General features: G+C 39.2%; 1 long non-coding RNA gene across 1 annotated transcript; it reads right to left on the reverse strand.

Moving 5' to 3' along the window:
- Positions 1-20,444: 20,444 nt before the first annotated feature.
- LOC107823714 (uncharacterized) lies at positions 20,445-25,320 on the reverse strand. The gene is made up of 2 exons (XR_001656696.2): positions 24,886-25,320; positions 20,445-24,751 (listed from the first exon to the last, which is right to left on the reverse strand). It is a non-coding gene; the product is annotated as an uncharacterized LOC107823714 (long non-coding RNA).
- Between the last annotated feature and the right edge of the window lie 523 nt (positions 25,321-25,843).

Here is a 25,843-nt window from a genome sequence, read left to right on the forward strand (position 1 = left end):
GAATGTTGTTCAACTTTCGAGATCGGTAATCGAAGAAGGTCACGCCAAAATAAATTCTACAAGCTTAACCTGGGATTGGAGAAACAAGTATATTAAATACTTGAAGAGCGGAAAACTCCCATCGGACCCTAAATATTCCAGAACCCTACGGACTAAAGCTGCTCGATTTACGTTGGCTTCGGACGGAACGTTGTACCGAAGAACGTTCGATGGACTGTTGGCAGTATACTTAGGTCCGGGAGATACCGATTACATCCTACTGGAAGTGCACGGGGGTACTTGCAGGAATCACTCTGGAGCCGATACATTAGTTCGAAAAATAATCAGAGCAGGGTATTATTGGATCTATATGGGCAAAGATGCGAAGGAATTTGTTCGTAAATGTGACAAATGTCAAAGGTTTGCACCGATGATCCACCAACTCGGAGAGCAACTCCACTCAGTCCTATCCCCATGGTCGTTCATGAAGTGGGGAATGGATATCATTGGCCCTCTACCATCGACCCCAGGTAAAGCCAAATTCATTTTATTTATGACTGACTATTTTTCTAAATGGGTTGAAGCGCAGGCGTTCGAGAAAATAAGAGAGAAAGAAGTCATAGACTTTAATTGGGATCATATCATATGCCGATTCGAGATACCCGCCGAAATAGTGTGTGACAATGAAAAACAATTCGTTGGCAGCAAAGTAACAAGATTCCTCGAAGACCACAAGATAAGAAGGATACTATCGACGCCATACCACCCCAGTGGGAATGGACAGGCCGAATCAACGAACAAATCTGTCATTCAAAACTTAAAGAAGAGGTTGAACGATGCTAAAGGTAAATGGAGAGAAATCCTGCCCGAAGTCCTTTGGGCATATCGGACGACGTCAAAATCCAGTACGGGGGCGACCACATTCTCCTTAGTATATGGGTCTGAAGCATTGATACCAGTCGAAGTTGGTGAACCCAGTGCCAGATTTTGATTCGCGATGGAAGAATCAAATAATGAGGCTATGAATACCAGCCTCGAACTATCGGACGAAAGACGAGAAACTGCTCTCGTCTAATTGGCCTCCCAAAAGCAGCGAATCGAAAGATATTATAATCGAAGAACCAAGCTCCGCCATTTCAAGCTTGGGGACTTAGTGTTAAGAAAAATTACCATCAATACCCGAAATCCGATTGAAGGAAAACTAGGACCGAATTGGGAAGGACCATATCAGGTGCTCGAGAACATCAGAAAGGGATCGTACAGGCTCGGCATTATAAACGGCAAACAGCTATCAAGCAGCTGGAATGTATCACATCTAAAATGGTACTACTGCTAAGGTACAACCTTTCCATATTCGTTTATATCTCAAAACTGACCCCTGCAGAAGTCCGAACAAGGGCTAATATGGATCTCTCGCTTGAAAGCACGCGTTGTACTCTTTTTCCCTTAGACCGGTTTTATCCCAAATGGGTTTTTCGGCAAGGTTTTAATGAGGCAACCATTGATCGTGCAGCATTTAAAACAATATCCGAGGCCTCGCAAGAAAGTTATTTCACAACAACAGGGTTCCAATAGGAAAAATTGTAAGAGCCAAACAGCCGAAGCAAACCATGCTCATATAGATTGGAGAAAGTTTTCTTTATCGGCATCTTATATCCAAGGAAAATTCCTCTATTTTGAGATTTATTTTGCAATCAGAATTAAGATAAACTCGACCACTAAGCCTACAGGCTACTTTTATTTCGAGTTCGAGCAAATACTCACTCGACCATTACACATATGGGCTACATTACTTCGAGTTCGAATCATTCACTCAACTAAGCCTACGGGCTACTTTTATTTCGAGTTCGAGCAAACACTCACTCGACCATTACGCCTACGGGCTACATTACTTCGAGTTTGAATCATTCACTCGACTAAGACCACAGGCTACTTTTATTTCGAGTTCGAGCAAACACTCACTCGACCATTACACCTACGGGCTACATTACATCGAGTTCGAATCATTCATTCGATTAAGCCTACGGGCTACTTTTATTTCAAGTTCGAGCAAACACTCACTCGACCATTACGCCTACGGGCTACATTACTTCGAGTTCGAATCATTTATTTGATTAAGCCTACGAGATACTTTTATTTCGAGTTCGAGCAAACACTCACTCGACCATTACTCCTACGGGCTATATTACTTCGAGTTCGAATCATTCACTTGATTAATCCTACGGGCTACTTTTATTTCGAGTTCGAGCAAACACTCACTCGACCATTACGCCTACGGGCTACATTACTTCGAGTTCGAATCATTCACTCGACTAAGCCTACGGGCTACTTTTATTTTGAGTTCGAGCAAACACTCACTCGACCATTACGCCTACGGGCTACATTACTTCGAGTTCCAATTATTCATTCGACTAAGCCTACGGGCTACGTTTGTTTCGAGTTCGAGCAAGCACTCACTCGACCATTACGCCTACAGGCTATATTTCTTCAAGATCGAATCATTGACAACTAATAAGCCTAAGGGCTACATCGCTCCAAGTTTGAGTAAGCGCTCGCTCGGTTACAGAGGCTACGAAGTCCAAATTTGATTAAGTTTTTTAAATCATTGAAAACATTCATAAGGCGTGAATAAAGTCCTCACAAGATAGGAAACAAAAACAGAAGCAAGTCAGCAAAAAGGGAGATATGTTTATATACAAATTTATCTGCACGGGTGATTACAACGTAAAAACTAAGAACTAAACTTCTCGGTCAGGAGCGGTCTCTTCTTTATCAGGATCCCCCCCGTTTTCGGATCCGCTCTTGCTCCCTATCGTCATCGCCATCAGAAACTAGAGATTCAGCATCGGCTTCGAGTTCTTTGGCCCTTTTTATCTCTTCAGCGAGATCGAAACCATGAGCATGGATCTCCTCGAGAGTTTCCCTTCTAGATCGGCACTTAGCAAGTTCGGCGACCCAATGCGCTCGAATATCGGCGGACTCGGCTGCCTCTCTTGCTAGACTTGGGCAGCTTCAGCATCGGCCCGATAGACGGCCACGAGCGCATCAGCATCAGCCTTTGCCTTTTCGGCATCGGATTCGGCCTTGGCAAGTACATAGGCCAACCGAGCCTCAAGCTCCTCAATTCTTCTTGCTTGAACCATGCCTTTTTCCTTCATTTTCTGAAGTTGGGTTTCGGACGATGACAACTGGGCTCGAGCAGTCTCTTTTTCTACAGCAAAGCAGTCCATACCTTCTTTCCACCACAAAGACTCCATTCTTATCACTTCGACCTCCTCACGAAGCTTCCCGATCATCTCAATTTTTTGCTGCAGCTGTGAGACCGAAATGTTAGCTATAGTTCCAGTATCAAGCCCATAGGCTTTCAAAAGCATCATTACCTGCTCAGACAAATCGGTCTGATCTCGATAAGCTTTGGCCAGCTCAGCTCGGAGGTCTTTTATTTCCTCTTCTCTCTGCCCTAAGGAAAGTCTAAAGGAGTTCTTCTCGTCAGTAGCCCGTTGCAGGTCGGCCTCGTATCGGTGCAGCTCATTCTGGGATCGAGAACATTGTTCTCGATGAACTGTCGCTATCTACAAAGAAATAAAAAGTGAAGTTAACGAAAAACGAACATACAGATAGTACCGACAAAATAATTTTAGAAGCTCACCTGATTCAAACCCTGCCACAATCCGTGAAAAAGATCTGATTCATCACCAGCACCGGCAACGTCCTCAATGCCGGTAAACAGGTCACGAAAGGGATCTTCTTCATCGTGAGGCCTGTCTAGATCGAGGGCTCCCAGAGCTTGAGCTTCCCGAATCACCCCTGCGGAAAAAGCGGGAAAGGTAGGCGAATCCTCGATTGCTGCTGCCCCAAATGAATCTCCTGGAGCGTTCTCCTCGGTTCAAAGGGGTTTGAGGGCCTCTTCGGTAATATCCCCTATCGGTTGACTCCGATGAGATGCGTCTTCGATATTCGATAGTTCGGGGACTCTACCCGAATCTTTCTCCGGTATATCTTCAGTTCGAGGCGGAGCCTCATGGAGCATCATCGATCCAGCCGGTGATGAGGCATCGGTGGTTCTCTTCATTCGGACCGCCAGCGCGGACTCATCGTTCTCTTCTTCTTCTTCTTCATATTCATCCCTTAGACGCAGAACAGATTCCACGGTCAAAGGAATGACATTCTTGTTCGACTTACGAGCCATCCTCTTCTTCGATTTTGGATCTACGGGAACCGAGGCTCTTTTCCTTTTATTTTCCTTCACCGGCTTTGGGACAGAGGCCGAAATTTCCTCCTCATTGGACAAGGGCCTCAAAACCGCATCTTTACCCAAACCTGCATATGGAAAACCTTAATAAAATATTTTGAAAATCACCTCGTTCGGATCATCAAAGAGTCTGAGAAATGAGCTTACCATGATTTTTGGCCTCCCACCGATCCTTTGAAAAATCACGCCATGAGCGCTCGGCGTATTTGGAGGTCGAAACAAGGGCTTGTACCCAGTTCTTGAGATCAGGAACTGCTCCGGGCATCCAGGGAACCGCTACATCACAAAGAGAAGAGTGTCGATGAGAGAATAAATGAAAGAACAAAGTAGAAGTAACAGCAAGATCACGCTTACGTTTCATATTCCACTCCTCGGGAAAGGGCATCTTTTCAGTCGGAATTAGGTTTGAAGTCCTTACTCGAACGAACCTGCCCATCCAACCCCGGTCCATATCCTCGTCAATACTCGAGAATAGAGCCTTGGTAGCCCGACGCTGAAGTTTTATTAACCCTCCTCGAAAAAGTCGAGGACGGTACAATCAGATAAAATGGTCGAGGGTGACCGGCATCCCCTCGATTTTGCTCACAAAATATCGGATCAGGATAATGATCCGCCACAAAGAAGGATGGACCTGGCCTAGGGTTACCTGGTATTGTCGACAGAAGTCAATAATAACGGAATCGAGGGGACCTAAAGTGAAAGGGTAAGTATACACATTCAAAAACCCTTTCACGTAAGAAGTGATATCTTCGTTAGGGGTAGGAATTATTATTTCTTTTTCACCTCAATTGCAATCCTTGTTTAGCTATTCGAGGTGCTTCTCAGTTATCGAACGCATGTACCTCGATACCGGCTCACACCGGCCATGGACCGATGAACCTTTATCGACTTTAAAATCTTAAGTAAGGACACATGTCCCAGGAATAAACTCCTCAGGCCGTGGTTCTATCGGTGTCTCATCGGCGGCACACTGTGAAGATGAAGCCTTCTCTTTCTGAGGAATGGTTTGCGATGTTTTCGCCATTTTCGAATTCAAAAGTGAGGAATAGAAGAAAGTGACAAAGATTTGGTAGAATTGAAGAGGGGTTTTTGCAGAAAGAAATCACAGATTTACCGGTAAGTTGGAGAGTACGAAAAAGAACTTGGGAAATTTGGAAGATAGAAGATGTAAAAGTGGCAAAAGATAAAAGAAAGGATTATTTATAGGTTCAAGCGATGGCGGTTCAGTATCAGCAGTGGCCGACCACCGCTGACATGCATTAAATGCCTTGAAAGACTAAACCGACGGGACAGCTACCAGATGCGTCATGGTCGAACCCGATGGAAATGACTGGATATAATCCGATCGAGCTGTTAAAAATCATATCATTTCTCGCCATATTCTTTCAGAGAAACGAGGGGACTATCTGTATACGGTCGAAATAGATTTCTGCCTTAGCATGTCCGATCAAGTTCGAATGATGATCTATCGAAGTAAGATCCCGAAGATGGAACAAACTAACCTCGAACCCGGGGAGGTCGATCCGTGTTGAGTTTGATATCATTATCAAGCTCGAATCGAAATCGAACCATGATATAGAGTAGATCTATCATACTGATAATCCAGAGACCAACCAACATTGACCTCGAATCAATTCGAGGGCTCGAGCCAGGATCAGGCTCGAACCAAGATCACGAGTTCGAGCCGAAATCAAGCTCAAACCAAAATCGAGGGTTCTAAGCAAGATCGAGCTCGCAGACAAAAGCCGTTGCAATCCCACTAGAGAGAATCTTGGCAGAAATTATGAAAAAGCTGACTTATCATGGGTCTCCCACTGAATGTTTATTTTATTATGCTTAGAGTCAAATCCCTTCACTATAAAAGGGCTTGGTTACCATTTCTGTAAGACAAGTTTTTCTCAGGCTTACATTGTAATAAAAGTGCTCTATTCTTCTATAGTAAAGAATCGTTCTTTCAGATTTCTTAGATTGATTCTATTTGTTGAATCCTAAAATTCATTGTTCCTGACAACCTTATCTATTTCGTATTCTCTGTAATCTATATTTATATTTCTATTTATCCTTACATTTTGTGTTAAGTTACGCCACATATCCTCGAAACTGCGTATAAATTCAACTCTATCCATTTTTCGGGTAAATATACTTATATATGGAGTACAAGGATTAAATGACCATATCTCTAACACTTTACAATATACAATATTTATACTGCAAGCTGAAGGTCAGGCTAGCTATATTTGGTTCTGCACCATTATGTGATAGTACTATCAACGCTCAAATTATTTATGCCTCTACATACTCTTTGAAATGGAGAACATTAATAGAATATATGGCTAGAAATTGAACTTGGAAACCTCTCGCATAATCAGCAAATTAGTCCAGACTTGCATCTCAAAATATACCCTCCTTAGAAAATACTCTATGATAAATTAACTAGGTTTGCTAAATCCGAGGTAAGATCAAAGAAAGATATATATTCTAAATGTACCATTCTATGGGTAAATGGAGAGAAACTTTATTCAAAGATTTAAACTTGCACACAATGATTCAAAAGTAATTAAAATAAAGTAAAATTGAAGGTGAAGGGATAGCGTGAACGTATTCTCACTTCTTTTTTTCAGATACATCAAAAAAAATTTCGTATGTGCAATAACAACAAGTTCGGATCAGCGGCGAAGACATGAATTTTATTTAGGGTGTTCAAACTTGAAATAAGTAAAAAAATTTCCGATAAAGAGTGTTCAATATATGTTATATACCATTAAAATTTAATATTTTACATATATATACAGTGTAATGTTTCGACGAAAGATGGTCAGTTGACCACCCTTAAGGCTATGTACCTTCGCCCCTGGTCCAGATAGTTGTTACTCTTCATTTTCTAATGTATCATATTGCATTGTATTTTATAATATATTATTTAAATTTGTAAAAATAGCTAGTATGGCGTTTGATTGTTGTTAAAACCATTTTTATTTGTTTGATTTGAACATAGCATATTGTATAATAACTATTTTACTAAAATCCTTAATTGTTGTACATATCAGATGATTAAGGAGCACTTATTATAAAAATAATTTAAGATGGCTTTTTTTCTTCTAATTTCTCTCCAATTATGCCTTGTAAATATATTAAGCTATTGAATTCATGAGAATGATAAAATAGATAGAAAGAAAAAGGTAGCGGCAAAAGAATCAGAAATATGAGGTGTAGATGTTCTTATAGGGTATGGGGTGGAATTAAATAAAAAAGCAGAATAAAGGTAAGATAATATTATAAAATAATTAATAAAGACATAACGAGAAAGAAAAATAGCATAACAATCCTACCACGTCAAATCGTCGTTACATAAAATGAATGTTCAATATTACATAGCAACGAACTAACAATACAATATAGTAATAAATTTTAAATAATATCTAAAACAACACTACAATGGATAATCACTATCCAAACAACCTATAAAGAAAAAAAGCCCCAAACTTTTAATCTGAAAAGAGAATTTATTCATTCAAGACTTTCATCCTCCTTATAATGCCTTCTTTGAGAGCAATATTAGTAGTACTATATCCACCATCAATCACAAGATTCATCCCACTTATGTACTTAGATTCATCACTAGCAAGATACAATGCTGCTTCTGCAATATCCTCAGCCTCCAACATTGTTCCTTTGAGGTTTGCAATTTCAGACACAAATTCCTCGGCCTTTTCCTTCTACTTAATACCCAAACAATTCAGCAACGTTGGAGTTTTGATAAGTTGAACTCATTTTGCTTTCTGAATACAAAAATCGCCTAAGATGAACTCCCTAAAACTCTAGAAGGCATACAGCCGAACATTTACAATAGGACGTTCATATTTGAGGAGTCCAACATTGAGGAAAAGATAACAAAATAAACTTACCTTTTAGCAATGGAGCCGATGGAGGAAAAGCTCGAGGCCATGGAATTGATAAGCTTGAAAATGAGGAAGATACTTTTGTTAGTGAACTGTGTGAGTACTATATTGTGGGACTTATTATTAGTCATGTGCCTCTATCAGATTGTTAGTTGTAAGTTGACTTTTAATTAGTAAATTTATAATTAAATCCTTTAAATTATTAGAGTGTGTATCATGCTCACCTAATATATGTACCTTTCCTAATGTTTGCTTCCTTGTTCTAGATATCTTCACAATTGGATATGCGTTGTCAATCATATTCTCTCTTGTACATTTTATTGTCATGGTTATTAAAAATAACTGGTCTAAAGACTAAGATATTTGTCTTTAGGAAATCAAAATATAATTAATTAATTTTTTTCTCATTTACTATTCATTTAATTAATTAATGAGGGATAGATTAGTCATATTACATTTTCCATTAGTTTTTCTTAATGGGCGTCGTATAGAATTTTATCGTGATAAGTGAGGAGTAATAAACAGTAACGAGAAGGGAAAGAAATGTGGAGATACTCATCAACACGGCAACTAGCTAAACTTAAATACTGAAATTTAGCACCATGCTTTCAACTCTGTTTTAAAAGGTGTTTCTGGGGCGAGCCCTGAGACGAAGCGTACCAAAAACGCCGGCCATGGGGCGATGGTGTGGTGTGAAAGTCTCAAGAGGCGTACGCCCCGCAATTTGGGGCGTACGCCCGGGCGCGTTTCTTTAGTAAGGAGTAAGCCCTAGAGACTTTTTCAAATTAAAACAAAATTTGTTGAATTAGTCCTTCATATAATACCCAAATTCTCAAAAGTCAGTTTGGTAATTACTCAAAAGGTTTAAAAAGGAACTCAAAAGTATTAAATTTAAAAATAAAGACCTTTTTTATTGATTTAAGCTCTAATTCATGGTTTTTCTAATTTTTTATCTTGTCCGCTAGTCTGCTAATATCTCCCAAAAGCAACGAATATTTAATTTTTTTTACAAATACAAAGAGAACTACATTTTTTTTTCATAGCAGCAAATTCAAAGTTCAAATTGCAGGTTAATCATTTTTTTTGTTCCTCCATATAGAAAACTTTATTCTTTTAGATTCAACTTACTTGTGCTTGTAAGTAACGTACAATAGATTGTTTGATTAGTTTTTTGTGGGGATGGAGGACACATATATATAGTTTTCTTCAATTTTTATGCAATTTTACTTGTTTATAAATATTAACTGTCATTATATTATTTTATAAAATATTAAAAATTAAATACCTATGGGGCTTACGTCCCGCGCCTCGGGGCTTACGCCCCGCTGAGGCATATGTAAAACGTCCCGCCTTACGCCCACGCCTTTTAAAATATTGCATCAACTCATCCAATTCAAATTAACTTTCTCTTAAGCGATTTGTCTAAATAGTTACTCCTTTGGTCCATTTTAAGCGATTTTTTTGCCTTTTTTGTAGCCCATAATATTTAATTTTTTTAAATATCAAGAAAAAATTAACTTCTTTTTTTCAAAGTTGCCCTTGGAGTATAATGTCTAGGAGTATTTGTTGTATTGTCAATGAACAAATTAAGGTTAATATGGTCAATTATATTGTTAATTAATGCTAAAAGGTGAATTTCTTAATATGTGTAAAAACAAACAAAAAATTACTTAAAGTGGACCGAAGAAAATATGTTGTAATTTATAATTAAAAAAATCAATCTTTTACATATCAAATAAGTGGCTTAAAATTATTCACAAAGAATTCAAAAGTCATCATCAAGATTGAGTAAATAATATAATACTTTGTATTTTGATATTTTCTTCTCATGTTTTACAAATAATATCCAATGTATGCTATAGCAAAGTAAGTATGATTAAAATAATTCTAAGTTATCTTGCTAAAAAAAGGAAAATGGATGTTCTCCAACGGTAACACGATCAATTGTTCTTTGATATAATTATATTCTCAAAGTAAATTACTCCTCTCTAAAAATCATTAACTCTCGCTTTTTCTCTCTTTTTTTAATGAGATTCAAATGTACAGAACCTTTAACATCATGGTATACAACATAATCTTTCTTAGAACCTCATCGATCAATATGAAAACTTGGGACGTCGTTGAAATCTTGAAGTATGGAAATGAGATAAGATAATTAATAAAGATAAAATATATTTTCGTCAACAATGAATATTAATTATTAACTTTGGTTATACCTCTTGTTGTCCACTTTGCCTTAATTGGATAATATCTTGTATCTTACCAACAAATGATACTATCACAATTAAAAACAAACGAATTATGTACAAGCATCATGTTACTTTATAAGAAATTGAAAATTCAACAGAATGTATAGTGTTTATGTATTTTTATTATATTTTTGTGTTACTATGATTTATGATATTATATTTATTAGAAGAAAATTAAATCTAAAAAAATTGAATTCACGTTTTTACTACATGGAAAATCTATTTCTTCCATTTTCAGTTTCATTCTTAGCCAAATTCCAAGACTTCCATCCCTTATGTGAAGATCTTGCAGTGTAATATTTACACATTTATGATATTAGTTCTTCAATAGTTGTTGTGCTTTAATTTTTTTTTAAGTAAAAAAATGGTAGTATTTGATCTATATATATTTTGAAGGTTTATTTTGTTGGAGTTTGATATGGTCTAAACTTTAGGTTAATAGGAGAACTTTACGAACATTGTTATCACTTGCTTTACTTGTTATCCTAATATTATTTTTCAAAAATGAAAAAAAGTCCTTTTTGTCTTTTCAATTTCTTTTTATCTTTAATGTGCTTAAGGATGATCACACCCAAAATACATACAAATATCGTCGTATTCTAACAATTAAAATTCATGAGGCTTACACCTACTTTAAAGTAAAATCACATAAACCCCACATTTTGTTAAAGTGAAAGAGAAAGGAGAAGAAATGAACCGCAGAACGTAAAAATACATCATTTGCCCAATAAATCATATATGCCAATATGCAGTGAAAGAGTAAAACAGTTAAAAAGTGAAAGTCAATATGAGTAACATTATTTATTAAGGATGAAGGATATCAGTGTGTATAGTTTAAATACACATGGAAAGAATTCGGCCAAAATTAAGACAGTTATTTTTAAGACATTAAAACAGTGGAGGTTATAGACTTGAAGAGTCATGACCCCAATGAAGAGGTGTGACGTTATGATATGGATTTTAAATTTTAAACAATTAAAATGGACAAAATGAAAGGAAAAACTCAAAAGAAAAAAGATAAAAAGGATTCCTACACTATTGAGATGCCACATGACCTATTTCATGTCCCTACTGAGTCAGCTTTCAATTAAAGAGGGTGGAAATTTTCTTATGGGTAATTGTTTCAGAAAAGCAATAAATATTTTTTCTAAAAAATAAGAAGACTTAAAAAAAAAAAAAATAGACGAGAAGAAACGCAAGTGTGCAGCAGGTCTTATAATGAGATATATATATATAAAAATAATTTTGGAGAAGTTTTCTTACCGAAGTAGAAATTCTTCTTTCCTAGAATAATAGCAAGGGAAATGATATTCTTAGAATAATTGCTACTATTTGATTTAATATTATTTTATAACGACCCGACCGGTCATTTTGCTTTTTAGATCCATGTTTCCTTAATTATGACTTGCGGGGATGGTTGGTTCGAGTTTGGAAGGGTTCCGGTTGAAATCGAAATACTTAGTTCCTTAATAATAGTCCATAATGACCAAGTTTGACTTGAGTCAACGTTTTGAATAAATGACCTCGGAATCGAGATTTGACGGTCCCAATAGGTTCGTATGATGATTTTCAACTTGGGCGTATGTTCAGATCGGGTTTCGGACGACCCGGATGCATTTCAGCACTTAATATTGAAAGTTGGCACATTGAATATTTTCAAGTTCTTTAAGTTTGGATTGGAATAGGTTTTAGTGGATTCCGAGCCTAGGAATAGTTCCGTACGGTGATTTATGACTTGTACGCAAAATTTGGCATCATTCTGAATTGATTTGATAGGAATCAGACGCGCGAAATTATTTCTAGAAGTTCGTGAGTTTCATGATTTAATTCATGTGTTTTGGCATCCGATTCGTGATTCTTGATGTTATTTCGGTATTTTGATCACGTGAGCAAGTTCATATGATATTTTTAGACTTGTGTGGATGTTTGGTGTGGAGCCCCGGGGGCTCGGGTGAGTTTCGAGCGCGTTTGGAGTGGTGAAAGAACTACAGTTTTTCTGGGCTGGTGCTACAGGTCTCGCAAATGAGAGGTTTTTTTCGCATTATTCGCACTTGCGAGCTTGGGAAAACACTGAGGGGTTCGCCTTTGCGAACGTTTCTGCCGCTTTTGCGATCTGCGCGTCTTCGCAATTGGGAAGTTTTTGGTCGCAATTGCGACCCTAGCAGAGATGGCCATTCTTCGCTTTTGCGATGCTTTTGTTGCATTTGTGACCATCGCATTTGCGAATAAGATGTCGCAAATGCGACATCTGCGACTGGTGCAAGGGCTTTTTATTACGGGACTTAGCCTTATTTTCCTCATTTCCCACTTGATCTTACGCGCTTTTGAGAGCATTTTGTGGGGGAATTTCATTAACATCAAAAGGTAAGTGATCCTTATTAATTCTTTAGCTAAATACGCGAATCATAGGTAGATTTAACATGGAAAATTTGTGAAATTAATGGGATTTTGTGAAGAAACTAAGGTTTAGGTAAAAAAAACAAAATGGGATTTGATCATGGTTTTGGTGATGAAAATTGGAATAAATTATATATTTGAGTTCAGGAGGTCATGGTTTAATAATTATCTTCAAACAATTTCGGAATTCGGGCACATGGACCCGTGGGCGAATTTTAGGAATCTTCCAATTTGGGTTGAGTAATTACTCTAGTAGCTAAATTATGAACTTTTGAATATATATTGATTAATTTATATAATATTTGGTTAGATTCGGATTGTTCGGCACCAACTTGAGCCTTTAGAGTGAATTTGTGGTTCGGAAAGTGAGTTTTGGGACGAGGTAAGTCTCTTGCCTAACCTTGTAAGAGCGAATTCACCCCATAGGTATTTTAAATTACTATTTGCTTCTAATTGTGGGTGCTACGTACGTACGAAGTGACGAGAGTCCGTGCGTAGCTACAAATCATGCTTATGTCCGGGTAGTTTTATGACCATATCATAAAATACTTGTATTGTTTGCACTCTACTTATTAATTTAAGTGCTTAAATTATATTGAAACTTGATAAAGGATTTGTAAAGACCAAATTTCATTTACTTTGAGTTTTGGTGGGTTCCTTGACCGTTAGTAGAAATTGTGCCTCCTTGTATATTAGTCTTGTAATATCCATTAAATCGGAGCTCGTAAAGTATTCTCTCTTCTTGTGGAGTGGGCCGAACGTCTCGGCAGTATAGTAGATGCATCTATGGTTCATGCCGGTCAACCCTTCGGCAGTGTATACATTATTCTGGATCGGGTCATACGACCTCGGCATAAATCGTGCGTGATAATGCTCGGAGTCCGATTACACTTGATATTACCTTCATGGGCTGTATGCTGCGTTTTATGGACTCTATGACGTAGGCTCGTTTATTTCCAGCAGACCCAGCCACATCTCAGGTGGGAGGGGGAGAACAGACCCCTACCGCTCAGGCTCCAGGGCATGCAGCTGTCGTATATCAGACCCCGGGTGCACTACCCGTGGGCGGAGCTCATCTAGTTGTAGCGGCTATACCAGAGCCCAGACTAGTCACGATCGGCGAGCCGCAGAAGCTATTTGATAGATGGACCAGACTACATTCTCTTGCCTTTTGCGGTGAGCGACATGAGGACCCTCAGGACTTTATTGATCATTGCAGGGACAGACTGCACAACATGAGGGTATTGGAGTCCCATAGGGTGGACTTTACCACCTTTCAGCTTGAGGGCAGGGCCCATAGATGGTGGCAGTCCTATCTTCTCAATAGACCATCAGGTTCTCCTCCCTTGACTTGGGACCAGTTCACACGTCTCTTTCTGGAGAGATATATCCTACCCTCCCTTGACATGGGACCAGCAGGGTCATATGTTCGTGACCGATTATGAGGTGAGATTCTCTGAGTTGTGTCGTCATGCACTTACGATACTCCCCACTGATGCAGAGAGAGTACGGAGGTTTATTGCGGGCTTGCACTATGGTATCCAAGTCACTATGGATCGAGAGATTGAGATGGGGACTCCTTACGAGCAAGTTGTGGAGATAGCTCGGAGGATCGAGAGTATTCGTCAGTAGGGTCGAGAGCAGGTGTCGAGGGACAAGCGGTCTCGATATTCTGGAGGGTTCAGTGGTGCTCCGTCTGGGGGCAGAGGTCAGTTTGTGAGGGGCCAGTTTAGCAGGCCCACATATCCAGCACCACCACCTTCTCGGGGTGCTCCAGTGCGGCTCTATTTTAACGCCATTCTAAAGATCTCCTACCGTCCACCGGCTATTCAGGGTTCTTCCAGTGGGTGTTCAGGTTCCCAGGGCCAGACTTAGGGTCAGTCATCCTCCACACCGAGAGGTTGCTTTGAGTGTGAGGAACTTGGTCATGTGAGGAGATTTTGACCCAAGCTTCGGGGCAAGGCAGTACAGCAGGGTCATTAACCCATGATTACCGCACCAACTGCCGCACTAGCCGTTTGGCCGCCCAGAGGCAGAGGGCAGGTGGGTAGGGGTTGTCCTAGAGGTGGAGACCAGTCAGGTGGCACACCAGCTAGGTTCTATGCCTTTCCATCCAGATCAGATGCAATAGCCTCAGATGTCATGATCACAGGTATTATTTCTGTCTGTGGTAGGGATGTTTCGATACTATTTGATTCAGGGTCTACGTATTCATATGCTTCATTTCTCTTTGCTTATTTTCTGGGTGTTCATTGCGAGTCCTTGGGTACTCTTATATATGTGTCCATACCAGTGGGCTATTTTATTATTGTGGATCTAGTCTACCGGTCTTGTATTGTGACTTTTTGTGGTTATGAAAGCAGAGCGGATCTTTTGTTGCCCGATATGACCGACTTTGAGGTCATCCTGGGCATGGACTGGTTGTCTGTGTACCATGCCGTCCTTGACTGTCACGCCAAGACTGTTACCTTGGAAATACCAGAGTTGCCTAAATTGGAGTGGAGGGGTCATCTATCAGTGCATCTAGACGGGTCATCACTTTCCTGAAGGCTCGACACATGGTCGAGAAGGGTTGTTTGGATTATCTAGCTTATGTTCAGGATACTGTTGCAGAGACTCCCATGATTGATTCAGTGCACGTGGTGCGGGAGTTCACCGATGTATTTCCTTCTGACTTACCAAGCATGCCACCAGATCGTGATATCGATTTCTGTATTGATTTGGCTCCAGGTACCCAGCCTATCTCTATTACACCATACCGTATGGCTCCGAAAAATTTGAAGGAGTTGAAAGAACAGCTTGAGGAGTTGCTACCATAGGGGTTCGTCAGACTAAGTGTGTCGCCCTGGGGTGCACCAGCGTTGTTCGTGAAGAAGAAAGATGGGACTATGCAGATGTGTATTGATTACCGCTAGTTGAACAAGGTTACCATTAAGAACAAGTACCCGTTGCCGCGTATTGATAATTTGTTTGACCAGTTGTACGGTGCCAGGGTATTCTCTAAGATCGACTTGAGGTCGGGATATCATCAGCTAAAGATTCGTGATTCGGATGATCCGAAGACAGCTTTCCGGGCTATATATGGCCACTATGAGTTTCTGGTGATATCATTTGGCTTGACCAATGCCCCAGAGGCGTTTATGGATTTGATGAACCGGGTGTTTAGGCCATATATTGATTCATTTGTCATTGTCTTCATTGATGACATATTGATCTATCACGTAGCATGGGGGAACACGAGCATCATTTGAGAGTTGTGCCTCAGACCTTGCGGGAACAGAAGATATATGCTAAGTTCTCTAAGTGCGAGTTATGGTTAGATTTTGTGGCATTCTTGGGACATGTTGTATCAAGCGAGGGTATTAAGGTAGATCCTAGGAAGATTGAGGCAGTCCAGAGTTGGCCTCATCCTACCATAGCGACAGAGATCAGGAGTTTCTTGGGGTAGGCAGGTTATTATCGTCGGTTTTTGGAGGGCTTATCATCTATCACATCAACTTTGACTAGATTGACCCAAAAGGGTGCTCCGTTCCGATGGTCCGATGATTGCGAGGCGAGCTTTTAGAAGCTCAAGACTGCATTGACTACAACACCAGTGTTAGTGTTGCCTGCCGGTTCAGTGATGTATACTGTGTATTGCGACGCTTCACGCATTGGCCCGGGTTATGTATTGATGCAGGAGGGGCAAGTTATTGCATATGCTTCACGTCAGCTGAAGACCTATGAGAAGAATTATCCCGTACATGATTTGGAGTTGGCCGCGATAGTTCATGCTCTCAAGATCTTGAGGCATTATCTTTATGGGGTGTCCTATGAGGTTTACACTGATCATCGCATCTTGCAGAATTTGTTCAAGCAGAAGTATCTCATTTTGAGGCAGCGCAGATGACTTGAGTTACTAAAGGACTATGATATTACCATCTTTTATCATCCGGGCAATGCGAATATGGTTGCGGATGCCTTGAGCAGAAAGGCTGAGAGTATAGAGAGATTGGCATTCATTTCAGCAGATGAGTGGCCATTGGCTTTGGATATTCAGTCCTTGGCTAATAGACTTGTGAGGTTGGATATTTCAGAGCCAGTTTAGTTCTTGCATGCATCGTTGCTCAATTTTCATTATTTGAGCGGATCAAGGCTCGTTAGTACGACGATCCGCACTTGCTGGTTCTTAGAGAGACAGTACTACAGGGTGGTGTCAAGGAGGTTATTATCGGTGAGGATGGTGTTTTGTGACTCCAGGGTCGTCTATGTGTTCCTAATGTTGATGGATTGAGGGAGAAGATTCTAGAGGAGGCCCACAGTTCTTGGTATTCTATTCATCCGGGTGCTACGAAGATGTATCGTGACCTGAGGCAGCATTATTGGTAGTGGTGGATGAAGAAGGACATAGTTGAGTATGTAGCGAGATGTCTAAATTGCCAGCAGGTTAAGTGTGAGTACCAAAGGCCAGGTGGCCTACTTCAACAGATGGTTATACCTGAGTGAAAATGGGAGTGCATCACTATGGACTTCGTAATTGGGTTGCTGCGGACTTTGAGGAAGTTTGATGCAGCTTGGGTCATTGTCGACAGGTTGACCAAGTCGGCACACTTTATTCTAGTTGTGATCACGTATTCTTCAGAGAGATTGTCCTAGATTTACATTCAGGAGATTGTTCGGTTGCATGGTGTGCCTGTTTCCATCATTTCAGATAGAGGCCCTCAATTCACTTTGCACTTCTGGAGAGCAGTACAGAGCAAGTTGGGTACCCAGGTAGAGCTCAGCACAGCCTTTCATCTGCAGACCGACGGGCAGTCGGAGCGGACGGTTCAGATCTTGGAGGATATGCTCAGAGCATGTGTGATTGACTTCGGAGGACAATGGGATCGATTCTTGCTTTTGGCCGAGTTTGCCTATAACAATAGTTATCAGTCCAGCATTGAGATGACTCCATTTGAGGCTTTGTATGGTCAGCGATGTCGTTCGCCCATCGGATGGTTTGAGCCCAACGAGGCTAGGTTATATAGTACTGATATAGTGAAGGATGTCGTGGTGAAGGTGAAGTTAATTCAGGAGAGACTTCGCACAGCACAGTCTAGATATAAGAGTTACGCGGATCAGAAGGCGCGTGATTTACCATTTATGGTAGGTGAGAAGGTTCTCTTGAAGGTTTCGCCGATGAATGGAGTCATAAGGTTCGGGAAGAAGGGCAAGTTGAGCCCAAGGTTTATAGGTCCATTTGATGTGTTGAGGCGAGTTGGGGAGGTTGCTTATGAGCTTGCTTTGCCTCCCAATCTATCGGGAGTTCATCCGGTTTTTCACGTGTCTATGCTATGAAAGTATCATGCCGACAGGTCGCATGTGTTAGACTACAACACGATTCAGCTAGATGAGATTCTGGGTTATGAGGAGGAGCTAGTTGTCATTGTTGATAGGCAGGTTCGCCAGTTAAGGTCTAAGAAGATTTCTGCGGTAAAGGTTCATTATAGGGGTCAACCAGTCGAGGAGGCGACTTGGGAGACCGAGGAGGACATGCGGAGCAGATATCCACACCTATTCGGCACTCCAGGTATGATTCTAGACCCGTTCGAGGACGAACGATTATTTAAGATGTGGAGAATATAACGACCCGACCGGTCGTTTTGCTTTTTAGATCCTCGTTCCCTTAATTAAGACTCCTCATATGTGCCTTTACTGCTTAATAACTTGCGGGGATGGTTGGTTCGGGTTTGGAAGGGTTTGGATTGAAATCGGAACACTTAGTTCCTTAATAATGGCCCATAATGACCAAGTTTAACTTAATCAACGTTTTGAATAAATGACTTAGGAACCGGGATTTGATGGTCCCAATAGGCTCGTATGATAATTTTGAACTTGGGCAGGTGTTCAAATCGGGTTTCGGACGACTCGGGAGCATTTCAGTGCTTAATGTTGAAAGTTGGCACATTGAAGGTCTTCACGTTCTTTAAGTTTGGTTTGGAGTAGGTTTTGGCGTTATCAAGGTCCGTTTGGGATTACGAGTCTGGGAATAGTTCTGTATGGTGATTTATGACTTGTATGCAAAATTTGGCATCATTCTGAATTGATATGGTACGAATTAGACGTGCGGAAGTGTTTCTAGAAAATCTTGACTTTCATGATTTAATTCATGTATTTTGGCGTCCGATTCGTGATTCTAGATGTTATTTCAGTGTTTTTATCGCGCGAGCGAGCTCGTATGATATTTTTAGACTTGTGTGGATATTTGGTGTGGAGTCCCGGGGGCTCGGGTGAGTTTCGAGCACGTTTGGAGTGGTGAAAGAACTTCAGTTTTTCTGGTTTTCTGGGTTGGTGCTACAGGTCTCGCAAATGCGAGGTTTTGTTCGCATTTGCGAGCTTGGTAAAACACTGAGGGGTTCGCCTTTGCGAACGTTTCTGTCGCTTTTGCGATCTGCGTGTCTTCGCAATTGGGAAGTTTTTGGTCGCAATTGCGACCCTAGCAGAGATGATCGTTCTTCGCTTTTGCGATGCTTTTGTCACATTTGTGACCATCGCATTTGCGAATAAGATGTCGCAACTGCGACTGGTGCAAGGGCTTTTTATTACGGGACTTAGCCTTATTTCCCTCATTTCCCACTTGGTCTTACGCGCTTTTGAGAGCATTTTGTGGGGGAATTTCATCAACATCAAAAGGTAAGTGATCCCTATCAATTCTTAAGCTAAATACGCGAATCACAGGTAGATTTAACATGAAAAATTATGAAATTAATGGGATTTTGTGAAGAAATTAGGGTTTAGGTTAAAAAAAATAAAAATTGGGATTTGATCATGGTTTTGGTGGTAAAAATTGGAATAAATCATATATTTGAGTTCGGGAGGTCATGAGTAACAATTATCTTCAAATATTTCTAGAATTCGGGCACGTGGACTCGGGGGCGAATTTTAGGAATCTTCCAATTTGGGTTGGACAATTACTCTAATAGCTAAATTATGAACTTTTGAGTATATATTAATTAATTTATATAATATTTGGTTAGTTTCATATTGTTCGGCACCAACTTGAGGCTTTAGAGTGAATTTGTGGACCGAAAAGTGAGTTTTGGGACGAGGTAAGTCTCTTGCCTAACCTTGTAAGAGCGAATTCACCCCATAGGTATTTTAAATTACTATTTGCTTCTAATTGTGGGTACTACGTATGCACGGAGTGACGAGAGTCCATACGTAGCTACAAATCATGCTTATGTCCGGGTAGTTTTAGGACCCTATCATAAAATACTTGTAGTGTTTGCACTCTACTTGTTAATTTAAGTGCTTAAATTATATTGAAACTTGATAAAGGATTTGTAAAGACCAAGTTTCATTTACTTTGAGTTTTGGCGGGTTGGTTGACCGTTAGTAGAAATTGTGCCTTCTTGTATATTAGTCTTGTAATATCCATTAAATCGGAGCTCGTACAGTATTCTCTCTTCTTGTGGAGCGGGTCGAACGCCTCAACAGTATAATAGATGCATATATGGTTCGCGTTGGTCGACCCTCGGCAATGTACACATTATTCTGGATCGGGTCGTACGACCTCGTCATAAATCGTGCGTGATAATGCTCGGAGTCCGATTACACTTGATATTACCTTCATGAATTGAGAAATTATAGTTTACTTGATGGCTTGTATTGGTTGAAGTTAGTATGTGCTACTTGAAGATTTTAAATTGATTTTCGTTGAGGAATCACTTATTTACTGTTTGTTATTGTGTTATTATTATTGATGTATTCCATGCCTATTTAGAATTTCTGTACTTTATTTATTGGCCCATAATAAGTGTCAATGTCGACCCCTCGTCACTACTTCTCCGAGGTTAGACTAGATACTTACTTGGTACATGTTTATGTACTCACGCTACACTTTTGAACTAATCGTGTAGGATCATAGGCAGGTGCATCTGGCAGTCATTTAGGCGCATACCCCCGTTACCCCGAGGCATAGTGGTGAGCTGCTCTCTGCGTCCGTTTTGCAGCACCGCAGTCTCTCTTTTGTATTTATTTCTGTCTATCTTATTTTAGACAGTAGTATAGGAGATTTTGTATATTTTACTAGTTGATCATACACTTGTGACACCGGATTTTGGGAGTATTCTAGTTGACACTTTATGGTTTTGGAGTATTTAGTTCACTGTATTTACTCTCTCATTAGTTTATGCTTTACTTTACTATAATTTTTCACTAATTATTTTCTTAATAAATAAAAATCAACTATTTTGGAACTGTTAAAAAAATAATACATGACTAGTTCACTGTTAGCTTGCCTAACGGCGACGTTGGGCATCATCACGGCCTATAAGGAAAATTAGGTCATGACATATTTGACACTAAAAATTAGCATGGTGTGACTCCCAAAAGAGGATGGTCTTGGCGGAGTGTCCTCATCTTTGTTGGTCTTAGCAAAATGTCTCCACCATAGTTCTTTAATTATTAAAGCCTCAAATTCTTGCTTGATGGTGAAAAATAAAAGTTAATGATCAACTTTTTTTTAAAATCATTTGAATGTTAATAATTTGTGCTTAAACTTTTTGTTCAGACATAGATTTTGGTGATTTAACGTAAAAATCTCAAAACTCTATTATTGGACCTTAGCAAGTGTTAAAGAAGACAAAGTGAATCTTTTTGAATTGGTGTTGTTCGACTAAATTGGTGATTGAGGATTGTTTGTGTTGGTATTTGTAAGCTTTGTTTCAAATTTGAGATCATTTGAAGCAGATTTAGGGTGGTTTAATCGAAATTGAAGTTGCAAATTCGAAAAACACTTTATTAAAACAGCCCAGAAAAGATATGACAATCCGGTAGATATCGATGAATAACTTAATAGACATGTAGACAAAATATAGCCTCAATTCTATCGACCTGGTAGACAAATCTCAAAAGAGCAGAAAAATAGCATTTTGGTAGACTTCAATGAACAATTTAATAGATAGATAGAGTAATAATAGCATCAACTCTACCTAATTGGTAGAGAGGAAGAGCAAAATTATGGCAAAAAGTCACTTGTCAATCACCGAGGAGACTGTTTATTGGAGACTAGGAGTAAGGCCACTGTTGCATTGTGGTTTAGTCTAATAAGTTGTCACATATTTTGTACCATATATTATACTTGTCATACCCTTTTTATGTCTTAACCCTCTTTAAAAAGATAAAAGTTGATTAGTAAAGCTCGAAAGGGTTTCAATTTGAAAAGTGACAAAAGTTATTGTTTAATAGGGATCTTTCAGAGTTGTTACTTGACATGAATCTCAGTGTGCCAAGTCACCGTTTAAAAAATAATTTTCTCCTAAAAATATCTTTTAACTATAAAGCATAATATGCACCAGAAATCCAAGTAAGGGTTCATTTGAATCGGAGAAAAGATATTAGGCATTTCTCAAGTCCCGTGAAAGTCACGATTACGTATATGATCTAGATGGCTTTTGAGGATACTCAAATTGAGGCAAAACACACACAAAATAAAGATAAACACTAAAAAGGTTCAAAGTCAAAAATCCTAAACTAACCTATACTAAATATTTATAAACTCTCTTGGGCATTCCCCTAACAAAACCATAACAAATAAGAGGACGACCTTTAACCTCAAATAAAGTAGAAAATCCTAAAACTTGCTTACCCGAGTGTTGACGGCCTAAACATGCCACTAGCAATCAAACAATAAAGTAAAGCCAAAATAAAATTATCATGCTCATATTCATTTAGCTTTATTTTAAACCCAAATCCCACGGCCCAACACTCATTCAAATTATTTGTGTACACAAAGATAGTACTCCACACAGAAAACAAGTAGAAGAGAAGAAAATATACCAATTCGGAAGAAAAAAAACACAAGAAAGACTTAAATTAAGAATCAGCTTTTAACTTTCACAAAGTAATTACTGTACTTTGCCACATCAACTCTATGTTTTAAAAGGCGTTTATGGGGTGAGCCCCGAGGCGAGGAGTATCAAAAACGCTTTGGGGCGATGGTGTGAGGCGAAAGTCTCAAGAGGCGTACGCCCCGCAGCGTTTATGGGGTGAGCCCCGAGGGGAGGAGTATCAAAAACGCTTTGGGGCGATGGTGTGAGGCGAAAGTCTCAAGAGGCGTACGCCCCGCAATTTGGGGCGTACGCCCGGGCGTTCGGGAAGTGTTTTTTTAGTAAGGAGTAAGCCCTAGAGACTTTTTCAAATTAAAACAAAATTTGTTGAATTAGTCCTTCATATAATACCCAAATTCTCAAAAGTCGGTTTGGTAATTATTCAAAAGGTTTAAAAAGAAACTCAAAAGTATTAAATTTAAAAGTAAAGACTTTTTTTATTGATTTAAGCTCTAATTCATGATTTTTTCAATTTTTTATCTTTTCCGCTAGTCTGCTAATATCTCTCAAGAGCAACGAATCTTTAAATTTTTTTACAAATACAAAGAGAACTATAGTTTTCTTCATAGCAGCAAATTCAAAGTTTAAATTGCAGGTTAATCATCCTTTTTGTTCCTCCATATAGAAAACTTTATTCTTTTAGATTCAAATTACTTGTGCCTGTAAGTAACGTACAATAGATTGTTTGATTAGTTTTTTTGTGGGGATGAAGGACACATAAATAAAGTTTTCTTCAATTTTTATGCAATTTTACTTGTTTATAAATATTAATTATCATTATATTATTTTATAAAATATTAAAAATTAAATTTACGCCCTGCGCCTCGGGACTTACGCCCCGCTGAGGCATATGTAAAACCCCCGCCTTACGCCCACGCCTTTTAAAACATTGCATCAACTCATCCAATTCAAATTAACTTTCTCTTACATACCCAGTTATATCAAGCAAGATTACAGCCTCTAATTCCAAAACTCATACTCTTCGCATGTCAATTCACCAGAACAAAGACAATCAACACATAATCAATTCTACAATGAATTTGTCAAAACAATTGCATGGTTTCTGGAAAATGCAGCGAAGAGACATGAACAAATTCATCTCTAACAGCCAAATCTATACCATGATAGAGTAAACTAATCCAAACTTTTCACATTTTGAAGTATCAAATATGCACAAGAAAACTTTTGATGGTTTGCAACACAAGAGATCAAGCGCGATCAGCAGTCCAATACCAGTTAATTAATGCCGCACCCTTCTCCAAAACGCACCTTATTCGATTTACTAAACTCACAATCAAACTGACTATGTGGGAAAACAATTCACAAGTCCAAGTAAACTGAACTATTCTGGGTAGTCATGGAAACAACGGAGAAGTTCTAGTTCAACAAATATGAGAAGGTGCAGATTCGTTTCAAATTATAAAATTGAAGAAAACTTGATAGAACAATGAATCACACACTACATGGATCACTGGAAGACATTGTTATTAACTTTCAACACCAAGAGTAAGTGCCTAAAGTGATTTTAAGAACAATTGACATAGGCTTTTTGACAAATCAGCCTGATCATTTCACCTCATGCGTAATCTCGGGGAAACATGCAAAATACTCAAAGGGGCTGCTCACAAATGCAACAGATGTACAGCTCCGAGAATATGGAACTTAAAAATGCATTTCAACATGAGACAGGGATACGAATTGGCGCAAGCATCGAATAGAAACTAGCAAAGGCAGATAAATCAAAGCATCGATAAACCGAAGCTAAGACGATCACCAAGAAATGAAGCTATAACCTAAACACTCCAATTTCCAATTGCTCTATCCTTAAGCATAAATCGAGACTACAATCACAGTAACCAAGAGAATAGGGCAGCACCATATTTCAATCACAACATATGAAAGTAACGTCGCAAATAACAGAGAAAGGGAAAAAAGGTGAACCTGAAATAGTTTTAATTAACGAAAATTCCAGCAATTACACGGATAGAATCGAAGGACCGCTATCACCGGAACTCGAGACAGTAATCAAACTCAAACGGGATCACGAACGACACCTCGAACTCCATATTTTTGGATCCAAATCCGAAATCAGAAGCAAGAACCAGAGGTGCGTTTTTTTTCTTCTTTCTAAAATTTGAACACAAACTAATTAGCCCGAGAAATCAGATCTTTTTTGTATGCATTTTCTTCTATGGTCTCAAAGAAACAAGAAAACTCAAAGAAGAAGACTCAAAAATAGAGAAGAAAAGTTTTACTTAAACCTTGCTTTTTCCTCACTTTCTTTCTATCCGAAAATCTCTCCAATTTCTGTCTCCAAATCCTCAAATATATATGGCCTTCTCGAATCTTCTCCCTCTGCTCCAAAAAATCCGAAATTATTTTTTAAAAGAAAATCAAAAACCTCTCTCAAATCAACTAATTCGGGACAGATGAACGAAGAGGATTAAATATCCATTAATCCCACGACCTCCATCAATCCTTCATTTGTTAGAGAGAGATATAGCACGTGAGATCGAGTGAGGAGAGAATGGGGAATATTCGGTTTCAGAGTTAGTTAGGCCACGTTGAGGGAAGGGAGAGGAGTAGGGGGGACCAAAACGCGTGGCCGAAAAAGTGTATTTTCGGCGAGCTACGGCGGCCGCAGAAGCGGAGGGGCGGGTGTGTGCGGCTGGGATAATTAGGTGTGTGCGGAGGGGATTAGGGTTTAGGAGTGTTAAATTAGAATTTTATGTTATGGGAAAATTAATTATGGCCCTTAGATTAGAGAAAAACATATGGCCAAGATTGAAAGTTAAAAAACAAAACGGGGCGGGTCAAAGGGTCAGACGGGTCGAGGGGCTGGTGGATCAAAAAGTATTGTTGGGCTCGAATAATGGACTTGGGCTCGTAAATCCAAAATTCGGCCAAGTTTAGGAGGTTCTTTAATGAGTTTTTTTAGGAAATTTTACCTCCTATAGCAAAGCTTTACACCCTATTTATTATAAATAAAAATTCTTTTAAAATATTATTTTCTATAACTACCTTTTAATTTTTATAGCAAAATATGTATTTATGGTCAGTTCCTACAGTTAAGCGATTAAATACGCTGTCTAATATTTTTCTCTCTCATTCTTTCAGTTTATTCTCTCCATTGTCCTCCCCATTGTTGAACCACGATTCTCTCATTTGTTTGAAGGTTCTCTCTCTAGATTGTTCTCAAACCCTAGAGTAGATTTTGCG

The sequence above is a fragment of the Nicotiana tabacum genome, chromosome 9 (assembly GCF_000715075.1).
Source record: "Nicotiana tabacum cultivar K326 chromosome 9, ASM71507v2, whole genome shotgun sequence".
NCBI lineage: Eukaryota > Viridiplantae > Streptophyta > Magnoliopsida > Solanales > Solanaceae > Nicotiana > Nicotiana tabacum.